The 25,006-nt window shown below is 44.1% G+C and overlaps 1 long non-coding RNA gene across 1 annotated transcript in view; it reads right to left on the bottom strand.

Annotated features, from left to right (window-relative positions):
* Window positions 1-25,006, bottom strand: part of LOC132427214 (uncharacterized) — a 425,972-nt gene that overhangs the window by 345,514 nt on the left and 55,452 nt on the right. The window lies entirely within an intron of this gene.

Below are 25,006 nucleotides of genomic sequence, written 5' to 3'. Positions count from 1 at the left end.
CGGGGCATCGTGTATGGAACTCAAGGAGAGTGGTAAATGTTCAGAGAGTTACTGAGAAGAAAAGGGTGATTAATCATGGACTCCCAAGAAGAAAAAAGCAGAAATAAATGTTGGGAGAGAGCCAACTGATGAGGAAAAAATGGAGGGATCAAGAGCCTAGAGGAGGCAAAGGCATGGCATGAGGCTACCAGAAGGGAGTTGAAGACTTCAAAGGGGAAGCCCTTCTTGGTGATGGTCCTTGAGTGACTGAAGTTGAGGCAAGGTGATGGTCTCTGGAAATGGGAGTTCCAGAATTATCTGACTAGGATGTTGAATAGTGCAATTCTTGTCACTGAAATCTCCTAGGATGGTGATGGCAATTGTTGAGATGGAGAGAAAGATCATGAATCTGGTGCCAAAGTCTTCAATAAATGAACAACAGTGACTGGGAGGCTAGTAGAGGACAGTGATACAGAAGAGATAGTGTCACTGGCAAAGCTCCTTAACAATTCCTAGGAAATAAAAATAGAACCTGGGTAATAAAATAAAGTCTAGTGGGTGGAGTCAAGATGGCGGTGTGGGAAGACGCAGAGTTTGCATCTCCCCACAACTAGGGCACCTGCTGGATACTGGTGGGGGACCTCGACACCCAAGGAGACAGGAAGAACCCCCAAGCGAACCGGTAGGACGTGGGGGGACTGAAGGGGGAGAAGTGGAAGCTGGACAGGACTGGTGGCCGTGAGGAGTGGCTGAGAGGGAGGAGCGGTTCCCTCGCCTGGAGGGACCCTCAGGGGCTTGGATCAGGGTGGAGCGCACCCAGTGTTTTCCCTGACCAATTAGGCAGGGAAGTCTGACCAGCGCTCGGGCCAGGTCCTATGCCCTCAGAGGTCCCCTCCGGGCTGGGTTGGTCGAGGGGGTGTAGGAGGGAGGCCCAAGAGAGAACAGGAGAGGCAGGCCGGAGGGGCCCTCCTGGACTGCAGGAGTGTGAGAGAAGGGCATTTGCCCTGCCCACTCAAGCACAGGAAGCCTGCTGGGCTCCCAGGTGGGGTCCCCCACCCTCTGATACCAGAGGTGGGAGGTACGCCTGGGCTCCTTCTGTTCTGTTTAGTCTAAGGCCCACCCCTCACACTCCCCAGGGTCTTTTCCAGCCCTGTGGGTCCTAAGCATAGGCCCCACCCACCATTCAAACCTCACCCCTGCTTAACCCCCACCCTCCACAGCCAAGGCCTTTTCCACCTTTTTTTTTTTTTCTCTCCTCTTTTTCACTGTTGTGGTTCTGTTTTACCTTCCAGTTGTTGTTTCATCTATATTTTTATTTTTACATTTTTTCTAACATATCTGTTAGTTTCCTAGTCTAATTTTATTTTTTACTTTGTTGTTCTCCTTTTTTTCTCTTTCTTTTCTTTTTTTTGCCGCTCCACACGGCTTGCAGGATCTTGGTTCATGAGCCAGGGGTTGGGCTGAAGCTCCTGCGGTGGGAGCTCCAACTCCAAACCACTGGAATAACAGAGAACCTCAGATCCCAGGGAATATTCATCAGAGGTCTCCCAGAGGTCCTCATCTCAGTGCCAAGACCCAGCTCTACCCAACAGCCTACAAACTCCAGTATTGGAAGCCTCAGGCCAAACAACCAGTAAGATAGGAACACAATCCCACTCATTCAAAAAAAAGGAAAAAAATCAATGAGATGGCAAAAAAATATGTCACGGATGAAGCAGCAAGGTAAAAACCTACAAGACCAAATAAATGAAAAGGAAAGAGGCAATCTACCTGAAAAAGAATTTGGAGTAATTATAGTAAAGATGATCCAGAATCTCAGAAACAGAATGGAGGCATGGATTGAGAAAATACAAGAAATGTCCAACAAAGATCTAGAAGAACTAAAGAACAAAAAAACAGAGATGAACAACACAATAACTGAAATGAAAAATACACTACAAGGAATCAATAACAGAATAACTGAGGCAGAAGAACGAATAAGTGAGCTGGAAGACAAAATGCTAGAAATAACTGCCGAGGAGCAGAATAAAGAAAAAAGAATGAAAAGAATTGAAGACAACCTCAGAGACCTCTGGGACAACACTAAATGCACAAACATTCGAATTACAGGGGTCCCAGAAGAAGAAGAGAAAAAGAAAGGGTCTGAGAAAATATTTGAAGAGATTATAGCTGAAAACTTCCCTAACATGGGAAAGGATATAGTCACCCAAGTCCAGGAGGCACAGAGAATCCCATACAGGATAAACCCTGGGAGAAACACACCAAGACACATATTAATCAAACTAACAAAAATTAAATTCAAAGAAAAAGCATTACAAGCAGCAAGGGAAAAACAAAAATTAACATAAAAGGAATCCCCATAAGTTGATCAGCTGATTTTTCAGCAGAAACTCTGCAGGCCAGAAGGGAGTAGCAGGATATACTTAAAGTGATGAAAGAGAAAAACGTACAAGCAAGATTACTCTACCCAGCAAGGATCTCATTCAGATTCAACAGAGAAATCAAAAGCTTTTCAGACAAGCAAAAGCTAAGAGAATTCAGCACCACCAAAATCAGCTTTACAACAAATGCAAAAGAAACTTCTCTAGGTGGGAAATACAAGAGAACAAAAAGACCCAGAAAAACAAACCCAAAACAATTAAGAAAACGGTAATAGGAACATACATATTGATAATAATCTTGAATATAAATGGATTAAATGCCCCAACGAAAAGACACAGTCTGGCTGAATGGATACAAAAACAAGACCCATATATATGCTGTCTACAAGAGACCCACTGCAGACCTAGGGACACATACAGACTGAAAGTGAAGGGATGGAAAAAGATATTCCATGCAAATGGAAATCAAAAGAAAGCTGGAGTAGCAATACTCTATCAGATAAAATAGACTTTAAAATAAAGACTGTTACAAGAGATACAGATGGACACTACATAATGATCAAGGGATCAATCCAAGAAGAAGAAATAACAATTATAAATGTTTATGCACCCAAGATAGGAACACCTCAATACATATGGCAAATGCTAACAACCATGAAAGGGGAAATCGACAGTAACACAATAATAGTAGGGGACTTTAACACCCCACTTATTGACCACCCCACACCAACTGACAGGTCATTCAACCAGAAAATAAATAAGGAAACACAGCTTTAAATGACACAACAGACCAAATAGATTTAATTGATATTTATAGAACATTCTACCCGAAAGTGGCAGAATACACTTTCTTCTCAAGCGCACACGGAACATTCTCCAGGACAGATCACATCTTGAGTCACAAAACAAGCCTCAGGAAATTTAAGAAAATTGAAATCATATCAAGCATCTTTTCTGACCACAACGCTATGAGATTGGAAATTAATTACAGGAAAAAAACTGTAAAAACCATAAATACATAAAGGCTAAACAGTGCACTACTAAATAAACAAGAGATCACTGAGAAATCAAAGAAGAAATTAAAAAAATACATTGAAACAAGTGACAATGAAAACACAAAGACCCAAAAACTATGGGATGCAGCAAAAACAGTTGTAAGAGGGAAGTTTATAGCAATTCAATCTCAGCTCAAGAAACAAGAAAAATCTCAAATAAACAATCTAACCCTAAACATAAAGCAACTAGAGAAAGAAGAACAAAGAAAACCCAAAGTCAGTAGTAGGAAAGAAATCATAAGGATCAGAGCAGAAATAAATGAAACAGAAACGAAGAAAGCAATAGCAAAGATCCATAAAACTAAAAGCTGGTTCTTTGAGAAGATAAAAAAAATTGATAAACCCTTAGCCAGACTCATCAAGAAAAAAAGGGAGATTATGCAAATCAGTAAAATGAGAAATGAAAAAGGAGAGATCACAACTGACACCACAGAAATACAAAGGATTATAAGAGACTACTACAAACAACTATATGCCAATAAAATGGACAACCTGGAAGAAATGGACAAATTCTTGGAAAGGTACAAGTTTCCAAGACTGAACCAGGAAGAATTAGAAAATATAAACAGACCTATCACAGGTAATGAAATTGAAACTGTAATTAAAAATCTTCCAACAAACAAAAGTCCAGGACCAGATGGCTTCACAGGAGAATTCTATCAAATATTTAAAGAAGAGCTAACACAGATCCTTCCCATACTCTTCCAAAAAATTGCAGAGGGAGGAACACTCTCAAATTCATTCTACAAAGCCACCATCACCCTGATACCAAAACCAGAAAAAGGTATCACAAAAAAACAAAATTATAGACCAATATCACTGATGAACATAGATGCAAAAATCCTGAACAAAATAATAGCAAACAGAACCCAACAACATATTAAAAGGCTCAGACACCATGATCAAGTGGGATTTATCCCCAGGATGCAAGGATTCTGCAATATATGCAAATCAATCAATGTGATATATCATATTAACAAATTGAATAATAAAAGCCATATGATCATCTCAGTGGAAGCAGAAACCACTTTTGACAAAATTCAACACCCATTTATGATACAAACTCTCCAGAAAATGGGCATAGAGGGAACCTACCTCAACATAATAAAGGTGATATATTGACAAACCCACAGCAAATATACTCAATGGTGAAAAACTGAAATCATTTCCACTAAGATCAGGAACAAGACAAGGATGTCCACTCTTTTTTTTTGCGTTACGCGGGCCTCTCACTGTTGTGGCCTCTCCCGTTGCAGAGCACAGTCTCCTGACGCGCAGGCTCAGAGGCCATGGCTCACGGGTCTAGCCGCTCCACAGCATGTGGGATCTTCCCGGACCGGGGCACGAACCCGCGTCCCCTGAATCGGCAGGCAGACTCTCAACCACTGCACCACCAGGGAAACCCAGGATGTCCACTCTTGCCGCACTTATTCAACATAGTTTTGGAAGTCCCAGCCATGGCAATCAGAGAAGTAAAAGAAATAAAAGGAATACAAATTGGAAAATAAGAAGTAAAACTGTCACTGTCTGCAAAGGGCATGATACTATACATAGAAAATCCTAAAGATACCACCAGAAAACTACTAGAACTAATCAATGAATTTGGTAAGGTTGCAGGGTACAAAATTAATTCACAGAAATCTCTGATATTCCTATACACAAAAAAGAAAAATCAGAAAGAGAAATTAAAGAAACAATCCCATTTACCATTGCAACAAAAAGAATAAAATACCTAGGAATAAACCTACATAAGGAGGCCAAAGACTTGTACTCAGAAAACTATAGAACACTGATGAAAGAAATTAAAGATGACATAAACACATGGAGAAATATACCATGTTCTTGGATTGGAAGAATCAATATCGTGAAAATGACTATACTACCCAAAGCAATCTACAGATTCAATGCAATCCCTATCAAACTACCAATGGCATTCTTCACAGAATTAGAACAAAAAATTTTACAATTTGTATGGAAACACAAAATACCCAGAATAACCAAAGCAATCTTGAGAAAGAAAAATGGAGCTGGAGGAATCAGGCTCCCTGACTTCAAACTATACTACAAACCTGCAGTAATCAAGACAGTATGGTACTGGCACAAAAACAGAAAGATAGATCAGTGGTACAGGATAGAAATCCCAGAGATAAACCCATGCACATACGGTCACTTAATTTACGACAAAGGAGGCAAGAAGATACAATGGAGAAAAGACAGCCTCTTCAATAAGTGGTGCTGGGAAAACTGGACAGCTACATGTAAAAGAATGAAATTAGAACACTTCCTAACACCATACAGAAAAGTAAACTCCAAATGGATTAAAGACCTAAATGTAAGGCCAGACACTATAAAATTCTTAGAGGAAAACATAGGAAAAACACTCTTTGACATAAACCACAGCAAGATCTTTTTTGACCTACCTCCTAGAGAAATGGAAATAAAAACAAAAATAAACAAATGGGACCTAATGAAAAAAGCTTTTGCACAGCAAAGGAAACCGTAAACAAGATGAACAGACAACCCTCAGAATGGGAGAAAATTTTTGCAAATGAAACAACAGACAAAGGATTAGTCTCCAAAATATACAAACAGCTCATGCAGCCCAATATCAAAAAACCATTCAATTTAAAAATGGGTGGAAAACCTAAACAGACATTTCACCAAAGAAGACATACAGATGGCCAAGAGGCACATGAAAAGATGCTCAACATCACTAATTATTAGAGAAATGCAAATCAAACCTACAATGAAGTATCACTTCACACCAGTCAGAAGGGCCATTATCAAAAAATTTAGAAACCATAAGTACTGGAAAGGGTGTGGTGAAAAGGGAACCCTCCTGCACAGTTGGTGGGAATGTAAATTGAAACAGTCACTATGGAGAACAGTATGGAGGTTCCTTAAAAAACTAAAAATAGAACTTCCACACGACCCAGCAATCCCACTACTGGGCATATACCTTGAGAAAACCATAATTCAAAAAGAGACATGCACCACAATGTTCACTGCAGCACTCTTTACAATAGCCAGGACATGGAAGCAACCTAAGTGTCCATCAACAGATGAATGGATAAAGAAGATGTGGCACATATATACAATGGAATATTACTCAGCCATAAAAAGAAACAAAATTGAGCTATTTGTAGTGAGGTGGATGGACCTACAGACTTTCATACGGAGTGAAGTAAGTCAGAAAGAGAAAAACAAATACCACATGCTAACACATATATATGGAATCTAAAAAAAAAAAAAAAAAAGGTTCTGAAGAACCTAGAGGCAAGACGGGAATAAAGACGCAGACGTAGAGAATGGACTTGAGGACACGGGGAGGGGGAAGGATAAGCTGGGGCAAAGTGAGACAGTGGCACTGCCATATATACACTACCAAATGTAAAACAGATAGCTGGTGGGAAGCAGCCGCATAGCACAGGGAAATCACCTCGGTGTTTTTGACGACCTAGAGGGGTGGGATAGGGAGGGTGGGAAGGAGGGAGACACAAGAGGGAAGAGATATGGGGATATATGCGTGCTTATGGCTGACTCACTTTGTTGTACAACAGAAACTAACACAATATTGTGAAGCAATTATACTTCAGTAAAGATTAAAAAAAAAGTTTAAAATAATAATAATAAAGTCTAACATTTTTTTTACCTTTGTGCTTAGTCCACTTTCACTTGCTCACAGGGTCCTCGGGGCAGAGGCCTTGCACCAGGCACTTCCCACCAGAGTTAGTGTGAGACGGCTGTGCGGTCACCTCAGCTCCGGCCGCGAGCAGAGACGCTGCAGAGGAAGCTCAATTCAAGACGGCGGCGGCGGGCCGTGAGCAGAGACGCTGCACAGAACATCAATTCAAGATGGCGGCGGCGGGCCGTGTGCAGAGACGCCGCACGGCACGTCAATTCAAGATGGCGGCGGCGGGCCGTGTGCAGAGACGCTGCACCCGGCACTGCGATCTGGAGCCTAAGCAGCACAGCTGCGCCTGCCCCAGTGGACTCCGCCCCCTCCCCGCTGTCAAGAACCCTATAAAGCCGGCCTGCTGACTGCCTGTCAGGGCGAGCTTGTACTCTACAGCGTGAGCTGGCAACTCTCTATTCTTTCATCAAAGAATTAAACGTTTGTTTGCTTCTGAACCAAACTCCTTCTCCTTCTATTGGTTTGAACGACACCAGGCAGGAGGACTCTTGTTGGGGCCCAACTGGAAAGGGCCAGTAACAATAGTGGGTTATATAGCCAAATAGAATGAAACAAAATAAATTGCAGTTTTCACTAGGGTGAAAGTGTAATGTCTATAAATGTAAGAAAAAATCCGGGAGTGTGTCAACCCCCTTCCCAGTTTCATAGGGCATGAAAAATGGAAGAATGAGTAGCTTCCCCTGGGGAAATCCGCAGAGGGCAATCCAGATCTCAGCAAATGAGGGGGGTGGATGGGGAGCCGTCCACCGGGAAGCAGGGACCCAGGGCACAGAGGAGAGAAGTGGGACGTCAATAGTGAGAGGAAGATTGGATCATTCAAGTAATTAGAGGGACACCAACAGGAGAAAAGGAGAGTCAGGTGTGGCCTTTCATCCTGTGATAGAGAATTGCAGAGATGAGAAGCCTGCTTAGAAGATATTCCCCCACCCCACCCCCCATCAAATATTCTAACTGTGGCCCAGACTGGGTGAGCATCTCAGGTAGTGTCTGCCTAGTCTCAGGGAGCCCATGAGGACTGCTAAAGGTTTGCAAACAGATTTCCAGAGCCTTCCTCTTGTCTCCTAATACTTGGAGGAAAAAAAAAAAAGTATTCTTAACTCATCTCACATTAATGTTTTATCCAGAATAAATTTTGCAATTAAAAAAATCAACTCTCAATCTTTTTAAATATGTTCAGTTAAAATGTGCAAAACAACTATTATCTTCTTCTTTTAAAGAGAAACAGAGAAGCCTTTACATCTGCTTTTTCATATTTCACAGGAGAAAAAAAATGGAGCAAATGATGTGATTGAAGCCAAGGTTGTCTATAAAGTGTGAAAGCACTTCCTTTCCTTCCCAGGAGCTAGGGCTAACTCTAGGAGGGAGAGGAAATTAGCATGAAAGTTTTACTTAAATTACAAGATGGGTGGAGACCTTGCCCAAAGATGCTATCTCCCTGTCTCCTGTGACAGACAATGAATGGCTTTCAAGACCAAGGGCATTCTCTTTATTATGTAAATAGTTTCCAAGAAGCTCATAATCTGTTCTATTGGAATAAGTGTGATGGTGCTGAAAGCATGCTGACCCAGGAGTTTAGGGGGTCTGCTGGGTCTGTCTTCACTCCACTACCTACGCATTGTGTAACTTTTCAGTTAGACCCTGTTTCCTCATTTTCAAAAAAAAAAAAAAATATATCAGAACCTATGCCACAGAGTTGCTATGAGGATTAAATAAGATGATGATGGGAAAATTGCTTTGTAAGATGGAAAGCACCAGATGCATATTTGTCTATACTAGGGTGGGCTGGAACTAATGCTTCTGCATCTACTGTCTAACTCTTGGCCAAAGGAGTGAGCAGAATGCAGTGGGGTAGAAACTTTGGGCAGGCAGGATCCTGAATGCTTTTTGAATCACACTGATGGGAACCATTCCTTTATCTGCCTAGAACTGCCCTGATTCATCCATTTGAAAAATTTTCAGAGTAAGAGTAAGAAAATACACAGTTGTTACAATTTTCTTCACAATCTAGTCAAGAAATAATAGAGCTTTTTTTCTTAATCACATTAAAGGTTCATATACATAATTCAAAGGTCATCAAAGCTGTTTCTGCCAGAAACACATACCAATATTACATATATGTATTTATACATACACATATAAGTATATATACACAGATACATATGTAAATATACACATATGTATACATATACAATTATATAATTATATATTTAATTCCTGCTGTACATCTCCATCTGGATGCCCACCAGTTCCTTAAACTCAAAGCCCGAAGTGGAGAATGAAACTTAGTGGTTTAAGACAATGTATTGTTTCTCACAACTCTGTGGCTTGTCTGGATGGCTCTTCCTGCCTGGGATTATTCATGTGGCCACGCTCAGCTGGCAGATCTGCTGCGGGCTGGGCTCAGCAGTTGCTGTTGACTGGAGGCCTCCCTTTCCCTCCACAGGGCCTTGGGCTTTCTGATGTGTCTCAAGACACAAGAAGAAGAAGCATTGCAAGGGTGTGAAAATGGAGGCCACAGGGACTTCTGAAAGCCTAGACTCTGAAGCCATACAGTGTCACTTCAGCTGCATTCTACAGGTCAAAGCAAGTCATAGGGCCAGCCCAGGTCCAAGAGAGAGAGGAAACAGGCTCCACCTGATGAGAGAAGCAGCAAGTCTCACTGCAAAAGGCACACAAGATGGGAGATGTTGCAGCCATCTTTGGAAATAATTTGCCACATCTGATTCCAGACTTCTTCCTTCTTTCCATCCTTCCTGTTCATTAAACTTATAATTACTAAGCACCTGCTATGAGCCAAGCCCTCTTCTAGGTGCCAGGGATGCACTCATGAATGAGACACATGAGACCCCTACCCAGGCGGAACTTAAATTCTAGTGGAACTAAGCTAATAGATGAAGGAGCTCATTTTAGCTTGGGATAAAGGGTGAGGTGAATAAGGACTGAGGTGGGAGATGAGCAGGGCAGAGAGACTGCCTTAGATTGGCCATCAAAGAAGCCCCTTGAAAGAGAGGACATTTGAGCTAAACTTGGGCACAGAGACCCACAAGTGCAAAAGCCCTGAGGCAGGAGCAGATTTGGGCATGGCTGCAGCATAGTGAGCTGGGGGAGAATGGCAAAGCGTGTTTTCTTTATTAGCCACAGACAAAACTGGGCATCAAACTTGCAAGCTAGAAATGTCAATGTCATCCTCAATTCCTCTCTCTCTCTTATCCCCAGATTCACTGGGGCTGAAATCCAGGTGATTCTTCTAAAACCTCTCAGGTGGGTCTCTTCCTTTCCATCTCTATTACCACTCTTCTTGGTCTCTTTCACTTGGATCTGGGATTCACTCTCTTGCCTGCCTCTGTTCTCTTCCCACTTTAATCCAGTCTTCAAAAAGCTGCCTGAATGATCACTTGAAGATATAGCTCAGATACAGCTCAAAAACCCTCAGTGGCTCCCCACTGCCACTGGATGAAGTCCAAACCTCTTCACTTCTCTTTGGAAGTCTACATAATATGGCCCCCTGTTTAATTTTTGAGCATGTCTCCCCACTCTGTGTCTAGACTCTGTTGTGAGAGGGCCGTTCTTTTGAGGTTGAAGTATTGCTCCTCTCCCAAAATGCAAGTGAAATGAGAACTGAAGCCATAATCTGCCATTAATCTTTCAGCATGCATTAGGAAAGCAGATGTTTCTAAAACCAGCTCCTCTAGACAGCAGAAAATTGGACCAGAAAGGAATCAAAGTGAAGAGGGAGGAGGGAAGAGATAGGCTCAGTGCTAGCAGTAAGGATCAAGTTTAAGTCTGAACCTGAAGTGAGTAGCTCTTGGGGACAAGTACATGAATAGTGGGGGTGAAGGAAAGATCTAGAGTCATTGACAGAAAGTGGAATGGTAATTCACATATCATTCATCATTCACAGAAGGCCAGAGCTGAAAATGACCTTGGAGGTCCTCAAGTCCCACCCCTTACTACACAGAGGAGGGTAACCAACCCAGAAAGGGAAAGTGCGTTGCGCTTGGTCCCACAGGTAGTCCGTAGGAGATCCAGCCTGGCCCTCAGACCCCAGACTCCCAGGCTGTGCTGCCTCATCTCACTTCCCTCTAATCCATCCTCCCACCCTTCCTAGGGTGGAATGACCTCATGGAGTCAGGCCCAGAAACAGGGAGCCTGATGTTGCTGTAGAATGTAACAAAAAGCCAAGGGGAGGAGGGTTTTCTCCAGCCATCGGGGTTATACTTTCCCTGGCTTACAATGGAAGCACCCAGGTCCAAAGCGTCTGGGTCAGAGACAGAGGCTCCTTATCTTTGGCTGTGCTGATGTGACACATCAAGAAGTTGACAGGAAAACAACCAAGTCCATTTATTTGACTGCCATGATAAGTGAACTGGATCAGCTGTGCAGCCGGGCCAAGGAATTGCTCAGAAAGATGTCATTAGAGTGACCAAGAGAAAAAAATCACCCCTGGCAGTCAACCTAGTGGCCTCTTACAGCTAAAAATAGCCATAGCATCATAATCTTTCTAAAGTGGTTTCACATCCATTATATCAAATTCACCACCCAACACGTCTGTGGGTAGGTACTATTTTCACTATTTAAGGATGAGGAAATGAGAAACAGAGGGCACACTCAAGGTCACATGAACTCGTAAATAGAAGAGTTGGAATTTGGGCACAGGTCTTATGATTTCAAATCCACATGACTAATATTATTTAACCTTAAAAAGGAATGAAATTCTGACACAGGTTACAACATGGATGAACCTTGAAGACATTATACTAAGGGAAATAAGCCAGACACAAAAGGACAAAAATACTGTATGATCCCACTTATAGGAGTTACCTTGAGCAGTCAAATTCATAGAGATGGAAAGTAATGTGGTGGCTGCCAGGGGTTGGGAGGACGAGGGGAATAACTATTGTTTAAGGGGTACAGAGTGTCAGTTGGGAATATGAAGAAGTCCCAGGGATGGATAGTGGTTAAAATGGTAAATTTTATGTGTATACTTTACCACAGTAAAAGATAAAATTAAAAAATATTTTTTCAAAATCCACATAAATGCAGTATTACCTGTCTTCTAACAATTCTATTTCTAAATCATAGTTTGTAGAATGCTGGAACTGAAAGGAGCTCTTAGTTTACGGAAGAGGAAACTGAGGCCCAAAGAGGGCCACTGATGAATGTGGGTCAGTCAGGAGGTTAGGAGCAGAGCATGTCCTCCTAGCTCTCCCAGTGCTTTCTGGCCTAAGTCACCTCTGCCTGTTCTCAAACCTCCATGGCTAGTGTCTCAGTCAGATACTTGGGCTGCCGTAACACAATGCCACAGACTGGGGGGCTTAAACAACAGAAATGTATTTTCTCACAGTTCTGGAGGCTGGAAGTCCAAGATCAACGTGCCAGCCAATTCAGCTCCTGGTGAGAACCCTCTTCCTGGCTTGCTGATGGCCACCTTCTAGCTGTGTCCTCACATGGCAGAAAGAGAGAGATATCTCTCTCTCCTCCTCCTCTTATAAGTCCACCAATCCTATCAGTTCAGGGCCCCACTCCTATGACTTCATTTAACCTTAATCACCTCCTGAAAGCCCTATCTACAAATGCAGTCACTTGGGGGAAGGGTGGTTAGGGCTTCAACACATGGATTTTGAGGGAAACAATTCAGACCATAGCAGCTAACACTAGGCACTTACCACATGCCAGGCCTTGTGCTTTTGCCAGAGCCTCCTCTCGTCTTTCCAATCTTTCACTGGTGGAGTGCCCCTGGACTCAATCTTGGCTCTCTTCTTTGCCTATATCCACTACCTGAAGTGACTGAGGTCAGTTCCACAGCCTTCTCACAGTTATGTCTCCAGTCCTGATCTCTCCAATGAACTCAACATTTCCTTATGTGAAGATGCTAATGCATCTTAGATTTATATCTAAAACTAAACTCTTGATTGTTCTCCCCCAAACTCGTCCCTCGTTCATTTTTCCCCATTTTAGCAACCCTATTCCACTTGCTCGAAGTCAGCCTTTGACATTTCTCTTTCCATTCCAGGAAATCCATTTGCAAATCCTGTGAGCTCTGCATTAAAATGAGTATTTCTCAATTCTAATTCTGGGTATTTTCCCGAAGAAAATGGAAACATTAATTTAAAATATATATATACACCCCTATGTTCATCGCAGCTTTATTTGCAATTGCTACAATATAGAAGCAACCTAAGTGTCCATTGATAGATGAATGGAGAAAGAACATATTCCTCAGCCATAAAAAAGAATGAATCTTGCCATTTGCAACAACATGAATGGACCTTCATGGTATTATGCAAAGTGAAATAAAGCAAACAGAGAAAGACAAATACTGTGTAATTTCCTTTATACGTGGACTCTAAAAAAACCAAACAAATGAACAAACAAAACAAAACAGAAACAGACTCATAGATACAGAGAACAAACTGGTAGTTACCACAGGGGAGGGGGTGGGGGGACAGGTTAAATAGGTGATGGGGATTAAGAGGTACAAACTTCCGGGCTTCTCTGGTGGCACAGTGGTTGAGAATCCACCTGCCAATGCAGGGGATATGGGTTCGAGCTCTGGCCCAGGAAGATCCGACATGTCACAGAGCAACTAAGCCCGCGCCTCACAACTACTGAGCCTGAGCTCTAGAGCCCGGGAGCCACAACTACTGAGCCCATGTGCCACAACTACTGAGCCCATGCACCACAACTACTGAAGCCCGCGTGCCTAGAGCCAATGCTCCACAACAAGAAAAGCCACGGCAATGAGAAGCCCGTGCACCACAGCGAAGAGTAGCCCCCGCTCGCCGCAACTAGAGAAAGACCGCGTGTAGCAACGAAGACCCAACGCAGTCAAAAATAAAAATAAGTAAATAAATAAAAAAAAGAGGTACAAACTTCTAGTTATAAAATAAATAAATCACAGGGAATATAATGTACTGCATAGGGAATATAGTCAATAATATTGTAACAACTTTGTATGTTAGCATTGTAACTAGACTTATCATCTTGATCATTTTGTAATGTATAAAAATATTGCATCACTATGTAGCGCAACTGAAACTAATATATTGTATGTCAATTATAACTCAATAAGCAAAAGATTATTTCTCCCTCCTTGAATTCTCCCCATACAGATTATCATCACTTCTTGGCCAGCCTATTGTAACAGGCCCCTGTCATGGATTCTGTGATGCACTAATCAGGTCCCCCTTCAGGACTGAGGCATTTGTTCCCCCAGCTGCTGGGGGTTCTGGCTGCTGAAGTCTCAGAGTTGCATCCCTCTTTGGGAATGGCCCTCAGAAAGGAGCTGCTTCACCCAAGGTTGCTTTTCTCCCCAGATATCCACCTGGGTCAAGCCCTCATTTAATCCAGATGTCTGTTCAAATGCTATCTCATTACGAAGGCCCTCTGACCACTCGTATGCAAAATAATATCCCCTTTATTCTCTGGCTCCCTGACTCTGCTTTAACTTTTCTTCATAGCAGGTCTCAGCCTCCAACCCATATTTATTTGTCTATTTATTTATTGTTCTAGAATTTAAGCTCCAAATACTGGGGGTACGTGTGTCTGTCTGTGTGCACTGGCGACTGCTTAGCCCCAGCACCAAGAACAGAGTCTGGTGGCACATGGTAGACGTTTGTATCGGTTTCCTCTTGTGGCTGTAATAAAGTACCACAAACCTAGTGGCTTAAACAACACAAATTTGTTATTGTGCAGCTCTGGAGGTCAGAAGTTTGAAATGGATTTCCTTGTTTTTTCCAGTTTCTAGAGGCCTCCTGTATTCCTCGGTTTGTGGCCCTGTTTCTCCATCTTCAAAGTCAGCAGCAAAGCATCTTCAAATCTGTCTCTGACTCGTTCCTGCCCGCCCCCCACCCTGCCTCCTGCCTCCTTCTTCCACTTCTAAGGACTTTTGTGACTACACTTGGCCCACCCCATTAATCCAGGATAATCTTCCTATTTTAAGGCCAGCTGATCAGCAACCTTAATTCTGTCTGCAACCTCACTGCCCCTTTGCCACACAACCTAACATATTCACAGGTTCTGGGGATAAGGACATGGATACCTCCAGGGGTGCCAATATTCAGCCAACCTCAACACTCAATAAATATTTTATAAATAAATGAATGCTTAATTATCTAGTTTCACTCATTCAGCAATCCCTTAAAATCAGTGCTATTATTCTCCCTTTTTACAGATGAAGGAAATAAAGCCTGAAATGTTAAGTCACTTGCACTTAGCTAGTTCACCTAGCTAATAAATAACGAAACAGAATTTCAAGTATAGACAGGCTGACTTGAATCAGTCTCTGACTGCCCCCACTTGCTTCATTTTCCTGTAATCGTCAACTCGATCTCCCGCACTAGACTCAGAGATGCTAGAGGGCAGAGACCATGGCTTTGCATATTTGCAACCCCAAAGCTCAGCCCAGGACCTGGCAAACAGCAACAAGAGCAACAACGGTAATAACAGTGGGAATGTACTGAGCACTTGACATGTGCCAAGCACTGTTATAAACATTTTATCTGCACCCCAAAATGTTTGTTGAGTGCATGTTTTGTGGATAAAACCATCTTTTCTCACTAAATCTCATTTTTAGCCCTATCTAATACTCAAGCTCTATACTAAATGTGCAAATTAAGTCATATTGAATTGGAGAGGCTCTAAAATATCATCAAGAGTAGGATTATTTCTGTCTTCTGGTCTGAATCCAGAATCCCAACTCATCATCAATCAGTCTGTCTAATGAATGAACATTCACTGTGAATAGATTTATCCATTCTAGATTAAGGCTTTGATTTGACAAACTAGAAAATAATGACTAAGATACACAGAGGTCTTCCCAGTTCCCTAAGCACACTCACATATATATTTAACTCTCAGAATGGCATTGTACGTAGGGGAAGAACATATTATTACTCCCACTTCATGATATGAAAGCTTAGACTCAGAAAACCTACATAGCTTGCCCAAGGTCATCCAAGTAGTGAGGACCGCAGTCCTGATTTCCTCCTTCTAACTCCACACTTTTCTGCTGTATTGTGCTGCCAAGTAGAACATCATATGCCTTTTAGAACGGGGACTGCCCATGCAGACTGGCAAAGCTCAGCGTCCATGCGGATTCGCGGGGACTGTGCCAGTTCCTCAAATCTGGTTTACCCACTCAGATCACCCAGCCCTCCCGATCACGAGGTTTACAATTTCTCAGTCTGCACAATGAAAGAGAGGCCCTATGAATTCAAATCACTCCATAAAATCTACCCAAAAAACAAGTGGGGGAGCGGGGAAGAAGGAACAATTGCCATTGGGAGGGTTTTTATTTGCCCTGAAAAATAATATTTTTACTGAATATAAATTCTGCAAGAGATTCAGGGGAAGAATTTAACAGGTTTAGGAGATTTCTATTCTGTTTTCTTTTTATCCACTTTTCTAAGCATCCTTTCTATTTCCACTGTGCTTTGAAAAGAGTGCAAGAGGACTCAGGCTCTGGGATAAAGAGAGAAAGAAGAATCCTAGAGTTACGGAGCCTGGCTAACCCCTTTTCTGTGAAGCTCTGTGTGCTCCTTTGTGCAGTAATGAAGAGATGGGAAGAAAAGAATTGTCCCCACATTATCCGCCACTAGGCCAGCCAAAAGGACCTCTGACTCAAGGAGTGAACCATACCCACTACAGGCTCATTCCCCTTGCATCTTCGCTGCCAGATGACACTCTCAGAGAACTCTGTCCCCACAGCAATTCTCCATGGCTTTGGGGTCAGGAGCTGCCACGGGAAAAGTATCTAATTCCACTTTCACACACTTGTGGTGTCAGCAACCCAAATATGGAGGTCTATTTTAATCGCATTTTCACTACTCAAAGGCAACAGTGCAGGGAAAGAAGCCCACTTGTCAGAATCAATGAAGAAATCTTCCAATTCATTTCTAGGCTATAATCATACTGAATTCACCTCACCAAACATCCTACAAGGTTTGGTGTTCTAAGCGACTCGGGGGTTTCTAAGTCCAATCCACACTGCATACTCTAGCCAGAGAGAATTTTCTAAAGCACAGATTTCTCCGTCAAGTCTGTTCTCTGAATTGTCTCCAGAGTGATTTTTCTAAAACATACACTCATTTATTCCACAAGTATATATTCAGTTGCTATTAGGTTCCAGGCACTTACCTAGGTATGGTGAGTGATCAAGGCAGGCAAGTACCTGTGTTTGTCTAGAGAAAGGAGACAATGTTAATCAAGTAAACAGATAAACAAGATTAATCAGATAGTAATAGAAAAAAATCAAAGTAAGTCTTGGGATAGAAAGTGACATGGGTGGAGTGATACTTTGGGGGTAAGTCACATTTGAACCAAGGGCTTAGAGACAAGAAGGAAATTATGCCAAGATCTAAGAGAATAGCATTCCAGACAAAGGAAGGAGGAAATCCAAAAGGTAGAAATGAACATGGTTGTTTGCAGAACACAAAGAAGGGCCAGGAGGCTGGAAGATACAAGTAAAGGGAAAGTAGTGGGAGTTGAGGCAAGAGAAGAGAGGCTGGGACAGTAGTGGTAGAAAAGCAAATACATAGGTAGGCTCAAGACATAGCTTGGAGGTAGACCTCATAGCACTTTCTGATTGATTTGACATGGGACATAGGAAAAACATAATCAACGATGACTCTGTGTTTTGGGGTTTGAGCAGCTGAGTGGATGGTGGTGACATTTTGAGTGGGGACAAGAAGGGAACAAAGTTGGGAGGAAAACAAGTGTTTTGCTTTGTCTGTGTTACGTGTAAAATGTCCACTAGACATTCAAGTGAAAGTATCAAGTCAATAGCTGGATACACAAATCCAGAGGTAAACAGTCTGGGGGAAACATAAATGTAAGTGTCATTGGCATATATCCTTGTTACTTGCAGCAGTGAAATTCCTGGGGAGAAAGGATAAAAAGAGGGAAGAGCAGAGCCCTAGGGCACTCCAATATCCAGAGGTCTAGCAGTGGAGGAGGACCAGCAAAGGACAGTAAGAGAGGGTGGCCAGTGAGGTGGGAGGAAAACAAGGGCAATGCCACACAAAGAGCCAGGAAAAGAAAGTGATCAAGAAGGAGGGAGCGATTAACTGTGTCAAGTGTTGCTAAGCAGTTTAGTTTAAAAAAAAAAAAAAAGGAAGAGAAGTGATCAGTGGCTTTAGCAAAATGGAAATCCCTGGTGACCTTGAGAGGAGAGGTTTCAGTGGGATGACTCACTCCTGCCTGGCACGGCACTCACAGCCCAGACTGGGGCTGGCAGATGCCTTCCAGGCTAGTGAGCACATGCTACAGGGTCCTGGATGAAAGGACACATGACAGTACCTCCTGGAGGAGAAAGCTTTATGCACAAGGGATGTCTGAGCTCTTACTTTAAGGTGCAAATGCGTTTACAGAGTGAGGAAAGCATGGGGGTGGCAGACAGGTGGGAGGATGGTGAAGGACATCAAAAGTAGAGGGAAGAAAACCTATGTGAAGAAACAATTGTGAAAGGACTTATATGCCTTGGGATGGTGCAGTGGGTGAACGGTGGCCCCCAAATAATATGTCTATATCCTAACACCTGGAACCTGTGAATGTGATCTCATTTGGAAAAGGGGTCTCTGCTGATGTAATTAAGGATCTTGAAATGACTTCATCCTGGATTACCCTGGATTATTATGACAAGTATCCTTGTGAGAGAAAGGCAGAGGGAGATTGGAGACAGGAGAGAGGGGGAAGACCCACAAAGGCGAATTGAGGATGGAGGCAGAGATGGGAGGGATGCCACCACTGCAGAGCCATGGAAGCTAGAAGAGGCAGGGACGGATTCTCTCCTAGAGCCTTCAAAGGAAGCACAGGCCTTTCAACCTTGACTTCAGACTTCTAGCTTCTAAAAGTATGAAAGAGTATATTTCTGTTCTTTTAAGCCACCAAGTTTGTGATAATTTGCCTCAGCAGCCCTAGGAACCTAATACAGATAGACAGAAGTTCATTGTGGCAGGCGTTCAGGATGTTTTTCTGGGTGCCCAGCGACCCTTCTGTTACACTTTTCTATCAGATGTGGATCTGAGCCATGCTCTCCTTCCTGGGTAGCAAAGAAAGCAGCCACTTACAGCTAGCCTGGCTTCTTTACAAGGAAAGCCAAGGCCTGTTAGTCAAAACCAGACATAACAGTGAGGACACCTAGGTTTCTAAAAGAGGCAAGGCCAAAATATGCTAATGGAAGGGAAAATCCTTTCCTCTATAGGACTTCGAATGGGGCGGACTCATTTAAAAACAGATCAAAAACCCACTACTGCCTGGGTGAGGCATATCTGCCTGGTAGGTAAGCATAAAGAAATCAGCCACCGCTCTCAGCAAAGATGATCTGAACTGTAACTGTGGACTCGCAATCACCCAGGGGACCAGAGCCACCCTTACCTCTCACTCTGGGACCTGCTGAAACCTGAGGTGTCACTCAAATTTGTGAGATCAGAGAGAGGTGGAGCAGGTTGTTGGGCAGAGGTGTGCAGTGAGGGCACCAGGCCACAGAGGAAAGCATGTGGGGAAAGGGGACTCCACAGAGACAGGAACCCATCAGTGGAAAGGAGACATCGTCCAGGAGGACTTTAAGGCCCCCTGTGTGGCGTAAAAGAACAAGGAATCAGTATCCAGATTTTGTGGCTTGATACTGTATGTCCCTTCTTAGATCTGGGAAAGAACCTCATAGAATGGCACCATTGTCCACTGTCTGGCTGACAGGTCTGGTGAAGGCTGGTGGGGCAGGCTGGGGAGGGGAACCCGGGGTCTGGTGAAGGCCTTCGGTGCCTCTATTCTCTGGGACGGGAGGGGCACTGTGTCTTGCACCACCCCACCTTCCCCACCTCCCCGCCCAAGTTCCTATGTGAGAGAAGTCACCTTGGGTGATGACAGCAGCAAAGAAACCCCTCCCCAACTAAGCTGGGAGTAAAACCAAGGTACTGAGGTTTTCCAGCCATGATTAGATTTGCTTTATATAGCAATCACTCTAAGAGCAGTGTGGAAAATGGAGTGCATGGGAAGAAACTGGTAACAGAAAGATCACATTCCAGAATGTTTAAATAACAGTCCAAGAGAAGGATGAAGACGACCAGATGAAGGCAGTGGCAGTGTGGGCAGAAGCGCACACTGAAGAGGGGGCCCTAACTTGGGAGACTGAGCTGAGAGCTGTTCTGTTAACCAAGATGTGGACAGAGGCGAGTGGCAGGATTCTCCACCTGATCCCTATTCCCAGAAAACTGGGCTGTTGGAACACCAGGGCTCCTCAGGGGTCAAGAGAAATCCTGGGCACTTCTGTGTTTGAGGCTTTTGGTGCTTTAAATAAAAAGATAGAAATGCAAAAACAGGGCCAAATAAACCATGGTACCTCTGAAATATTTCCTTTTTAAAAATTATGGCTTGGGGCTTCCCTGGTGGCGCAGTGGTTGAGAGTCCGCCTGCCAATGCAGGGGACACGGGTTCGTGCCCCGGTCCGGGAAGATCCCACATGCCGCGGAGCAGCTGGGCCCGTGAGCCATGGCCGCTGAGCCTGCGCGTCCGGACCCTGTGCTCCGCAATGGGAGAGGCCACAAGAGTGAGAGGCCCGCGTACCGCAAAAAAAAAAAAAAAAAAATTATGGCTTTTAAACTGCATGCACGATGCAAGGCATGTTTGTTTACTCTTCAAAGGCAATCATAGAAATGATCAGTTTATTCATTATACCATCAGGGCTTTGGTCTCATAAAGAGATGCAATTTTCAGTTGTACAATGAGAGTCTTCTCTCAGTCTTGGCAGTGTCTTGCTGAGACTGTGTGCATAACCCCGATTAGAGATGAGGTTAAAAATAGACATGGGGGGGCTCGACATGAATGTGAGACCTAGGCGTGCAGTCCTCTGGATAGACACGGGGGCCTGCACGTGGATGTCGAATCCTGAAAAACCGCCCAAAGAAATAATTAATCCAAAGGTGCTGGCTGGAAAGACCTAGAAGCCAGAGAGACCAGGCTGAGAGTAAAAGCAAGAAGCCAAGGGGGTAGAGCCCAGAAGCACCCCAAGACCCACCAGCTGGCAGCCACATGGGTGGGGATATGCTCTGAGACTTTAAGGAGACAGCCTGGAGCTGAATCACTTAGTCCCTCCAGCCAACTGGGCAAGAATAAAAGCACATTTCATAGGAACGCAGAGCTTCTGATCAGGTGGGAATTTGTCTCCCCATCCCATAGTACTCTTTTGAGACTTAAGTCCACTAGAGTGGCCTTTCTTGATTAGGATTCTGATCTATATTTGCTTATTCTCTTATCTTCTATCTCTAACTCCCGGCACATGTACGATGGGGCAGTGGAGAGCGGTGAGAAAAGCACTGGCTTCGAGGTCACACAGATCTAGCTTCAAATTCTTGGGCACAGTAGTGCATTATTCTGAGCCTTGGTTTCTCTACTTGTAAAATGGGGATGATAGTAGTAACCGCATAGGATTTGTTGCGAAGATAAACAGATAACGGTTGTGAAGGTGCCTTGTGATCGCAAAGCATCACAGGCACATGCTTTTTGTAATTGGTGTGGGGAAGTCCCCCGGCCCAAGGCGGGGAGTCAGGGGCTGTAGCCACAGCATCATAACTTGCAGCCTAAGGTTCCAAGCAGCCATAGCTCCCTCCCTGTGACTCAGTGCCATGAGACACCTTTCACCCCAACTTCTCTTTCTCTGAGGCCCGTAACTACCTGTTTCACTCCAACTGGCTCTTGCATGGCCTAATTTGGATCTGTTTTTCCATATATATGACTGGAGCACCATCCTGAGCCCAGGTCCCCTTTCACCGCCATAGCTGTCCTACAAGGTCCCTCGCTTGGGCACTGACTGTGAACATACCTGGTCTCTATTGGTGGGAGGAGCAGAATGAGGAGGGGAAACGCGATCACAATGACCCTTCACCAAGTATGCCCCCATGGACAAGGCTTCATGTTTCATCCTGGTTGTTCTTCAAAGCCCAGCTAGCATATAACCTCCTCCAGAAAGCTCCTTGATGTTCCAGATGTTCTGAATTCTGAGTCTCGTCTGCTTCCTCTAATGGTCCTGAGAACTCTGGGCCTTAAATGATAATGATGTGAATTTGTATAGATATTTCTCCTGCCCTACCGTGCACTCCTTGATTTATCTATGATTTACAAAGGTATCCTTCACAGTGCTGGACATACAGTGGATGCTCAGTAAAGTTTATTGAGATAATAACAAATCCCCTCATTAAGGTTTCCTATTTACCAAAGGTATCTTTTCCCTGCCACAATGTCAGTGCTTTATAGCAGAGGTCAAGAAAGCAAGACCCACCACCTGCTTTTGTAAATAAAGTTTTATTGGGACACAGCCATGTCTGTTTATTCAGTGTCTATTTCTGTTTTCATGCTACAGTGGCAGAGCTGAGAATCATGACAGAGACCTCACAGACTGCAAAGCCTAAAATATTTACTATCTGGCCCTTTATAATAATTTTGGTCACCCCTGTCTTACAGCAAGGAAGTCCAAATTTTCTCATCTACAACACAGGAATAATAGCAACAAGAACAACAACCGGGCTTCCCTGGTGGCGCAGTGGTTGGGAGTCCGCCTGCCGATGCAGGGGACACGGGTTCGTGCCCCGGTCCGGGAAGATCCCACATGCCGCGGAGCGGCTGGGCCCGTGAGCCATGGCCACTGAGCCTGTGTGTCCGGAGCCTGTGCTCCGCAATGGGAGAGACCACAACAGTGAGAGGCCCGCGTACTGCAAAAAAAAAGAACAACAACCAACATCACAGAGCTGTGTGAAGATCAAAAGGGATAGTGGAGGTAAAATTGTTCTGTAGAGGGCATCCACACTGCCCACCACACGGGGTCAAGATGAGGCTGGAAATCTCAAGAGATGATGTGAGAAGTGTGAAGATTCACTTAAGGGATGGCCCATCCCATCTAAGCTGACACCTGGTAAACATACAGTGCTACACAAATACAGAACTCAAATATCTGCCCATAAGGAATCCAACTCCACCCTGCCCCCCAGGGCAGATTCTCTGCATACGACATTAATTCAGATGGGGCTGTGTCTGCGGGAGAGAATGACATGGGCCCCTGAATGTTCCTGTTCCTCATTTATGATAAATGCTCTGAGAAGTAAGGAAGTCCTTTAATTAATGCCATTGGCAGATTTGCATAACTGCTGGTTGTAGTAGATAAGAATGATTTTTTACTTGATTTGACGGAGCTAACATGAAAACTCCAAAATATTTTCAATTAGCCTCCTAGCTAGTTATCAACATGGATCTCATACATCCTAAGATGGGCCTCCAAGTCTTGAGGCAGTGGCATGTTTTAAGACCCAGGGGAAGTGTGGGTGATGGGGTAGGCTGGTGGGGACAGAGCCCTGGGTTTATAAGGAAGAAAGAGACATTTTGTTGTGACTGAGCTGGAAGAGGTGTTCAGCACGAGGGCAGAGCTGGGGCTGGGATTTGAAGGCCATGCTGTTTCCGGCTTCAGGCTGTCTATGGGCTGGGATGGTAGGATAGGAGCTATTCTCTTAACAGTGGGCATGCAGCACAGCTGACTTCATCAGGCTGAGTTGCGTCATCCACCTTACTGAAATATGAAGTCTTCCCCAGAAAGGGGAAGCTGTGTGGGGACGAGCTTGAGCCCCAAGCTCCTGACACCCACGTGGCTATCGTCTCCCCACCCCATGCTGTGTCGGTACCTTACTGTCCATCAGACACCTTCACTGCCATCATCCCACTGAACCTGGGAAGGAGACGGGGATCTGAACACTCTGATTGTGCAGAGGAGGAAACCGAGGTCCAGAAAGGAAACACTGCACGCGAGCTCCCACCAGTGGCACACACATATGGGAACGTGGCTCCAGGCCCTGCGGTGTTTTTCTTCACCACGCTGCCCACTGTAGTAATGGCCTCCTGGCTCTCCAACCCTGACTACAAAACTCTAGGCTGTTCCTTCTGATCCCAGTGCCAGCAGTGAGGCTGGACCTCTGCTAGGACCAGACTTTCTGTCTGAGATCCCCCTACTGGGTACCCCCAAATTCTGCTCCCTGTGTCATGACACAAGAGTCCTACCAGAGCTGGGGCTAGGGCAAGGAGGGAGAGGCAGCAGGGCACAAACTTAAGGAGGTGCTCACTTTCAGGGTCACGCAATTACCTTGTTATGAGGATTAAATGAAATAAAGTGTTTAGAAACAGAACCTGGCACACAGATAGTGCTATAAAACCATTCACTATTGTTAACACTAGTAGTAGCACTAGTAGGAGTAGTGTTGAGAGAATCTCTGTTTCTTCCTGTGTTAACTAGAGATGAAATTAATTTTTGTCAGTGAAGAGACTGTGACTGTTCTGAAGCTATATGAATGTGAGCTATTATTGTTCCAGAAGGCCTTATACTACTTTGGGGTCTCAACTGTCCCTGAATGAGGGACAGTTATCTTTGTCCTATTCATGGCCACAAGTAACCCCTGCCCCTGCCCTGCCCATCTTACATGCCAAGAAGCTTGGACTCCATGCTGAAGCTAACAGGAGCCACTGAGGATTTCAAGCTGAAAGTGATATGGCAAATCCATGCTTGATGAAGACCTCTCTGGCGGTGTGATCTTAGGCCAGAAAGGGCCAGACTTGAGGCAGGGAGGCCAGTTAGAGACAAGTGAACAGTCCTGGCAAGAGACAATGAGGTCTGAAGTAGGGCAGTGGCAGTGAGGCCAAGAAAGGACCACGCAAGAGAGTGTACATGGGGAAGTGAAATATGTTCATCACTCCTGGAAAAACAACTGTGAATCAGTGATACCATCTTTATCCCCTAAAGCAAACAGATCCTTCATTAGTGCTAGCAATTGGGAGCTGTGTGAGGTTTGGTACCCACTAGCTGCTAAACGTGCATATAAAAGGAAGCACACCATATGCTGTGATGAGTTTATGCCAATTGGCCC

The sequence above is a fragment of the Delphinus delphis genome, chromosome 6, assembly GCF_949987515.2.
Source record: "Delphinus delphis chromosome 6, mDelDel1.2, whole genome shotgun sequence".
Lineage (NCBI taxonomy): Eukaryota > Metazoa > Chordata > Mammalia > Artiodactyla > Delphinidae > Delphinus > Delphinus delphis.
Note: the sequence above shows the minus strand (reverse complement) of the source record. Positions and strands in the feature narration are given on the sequence as shown.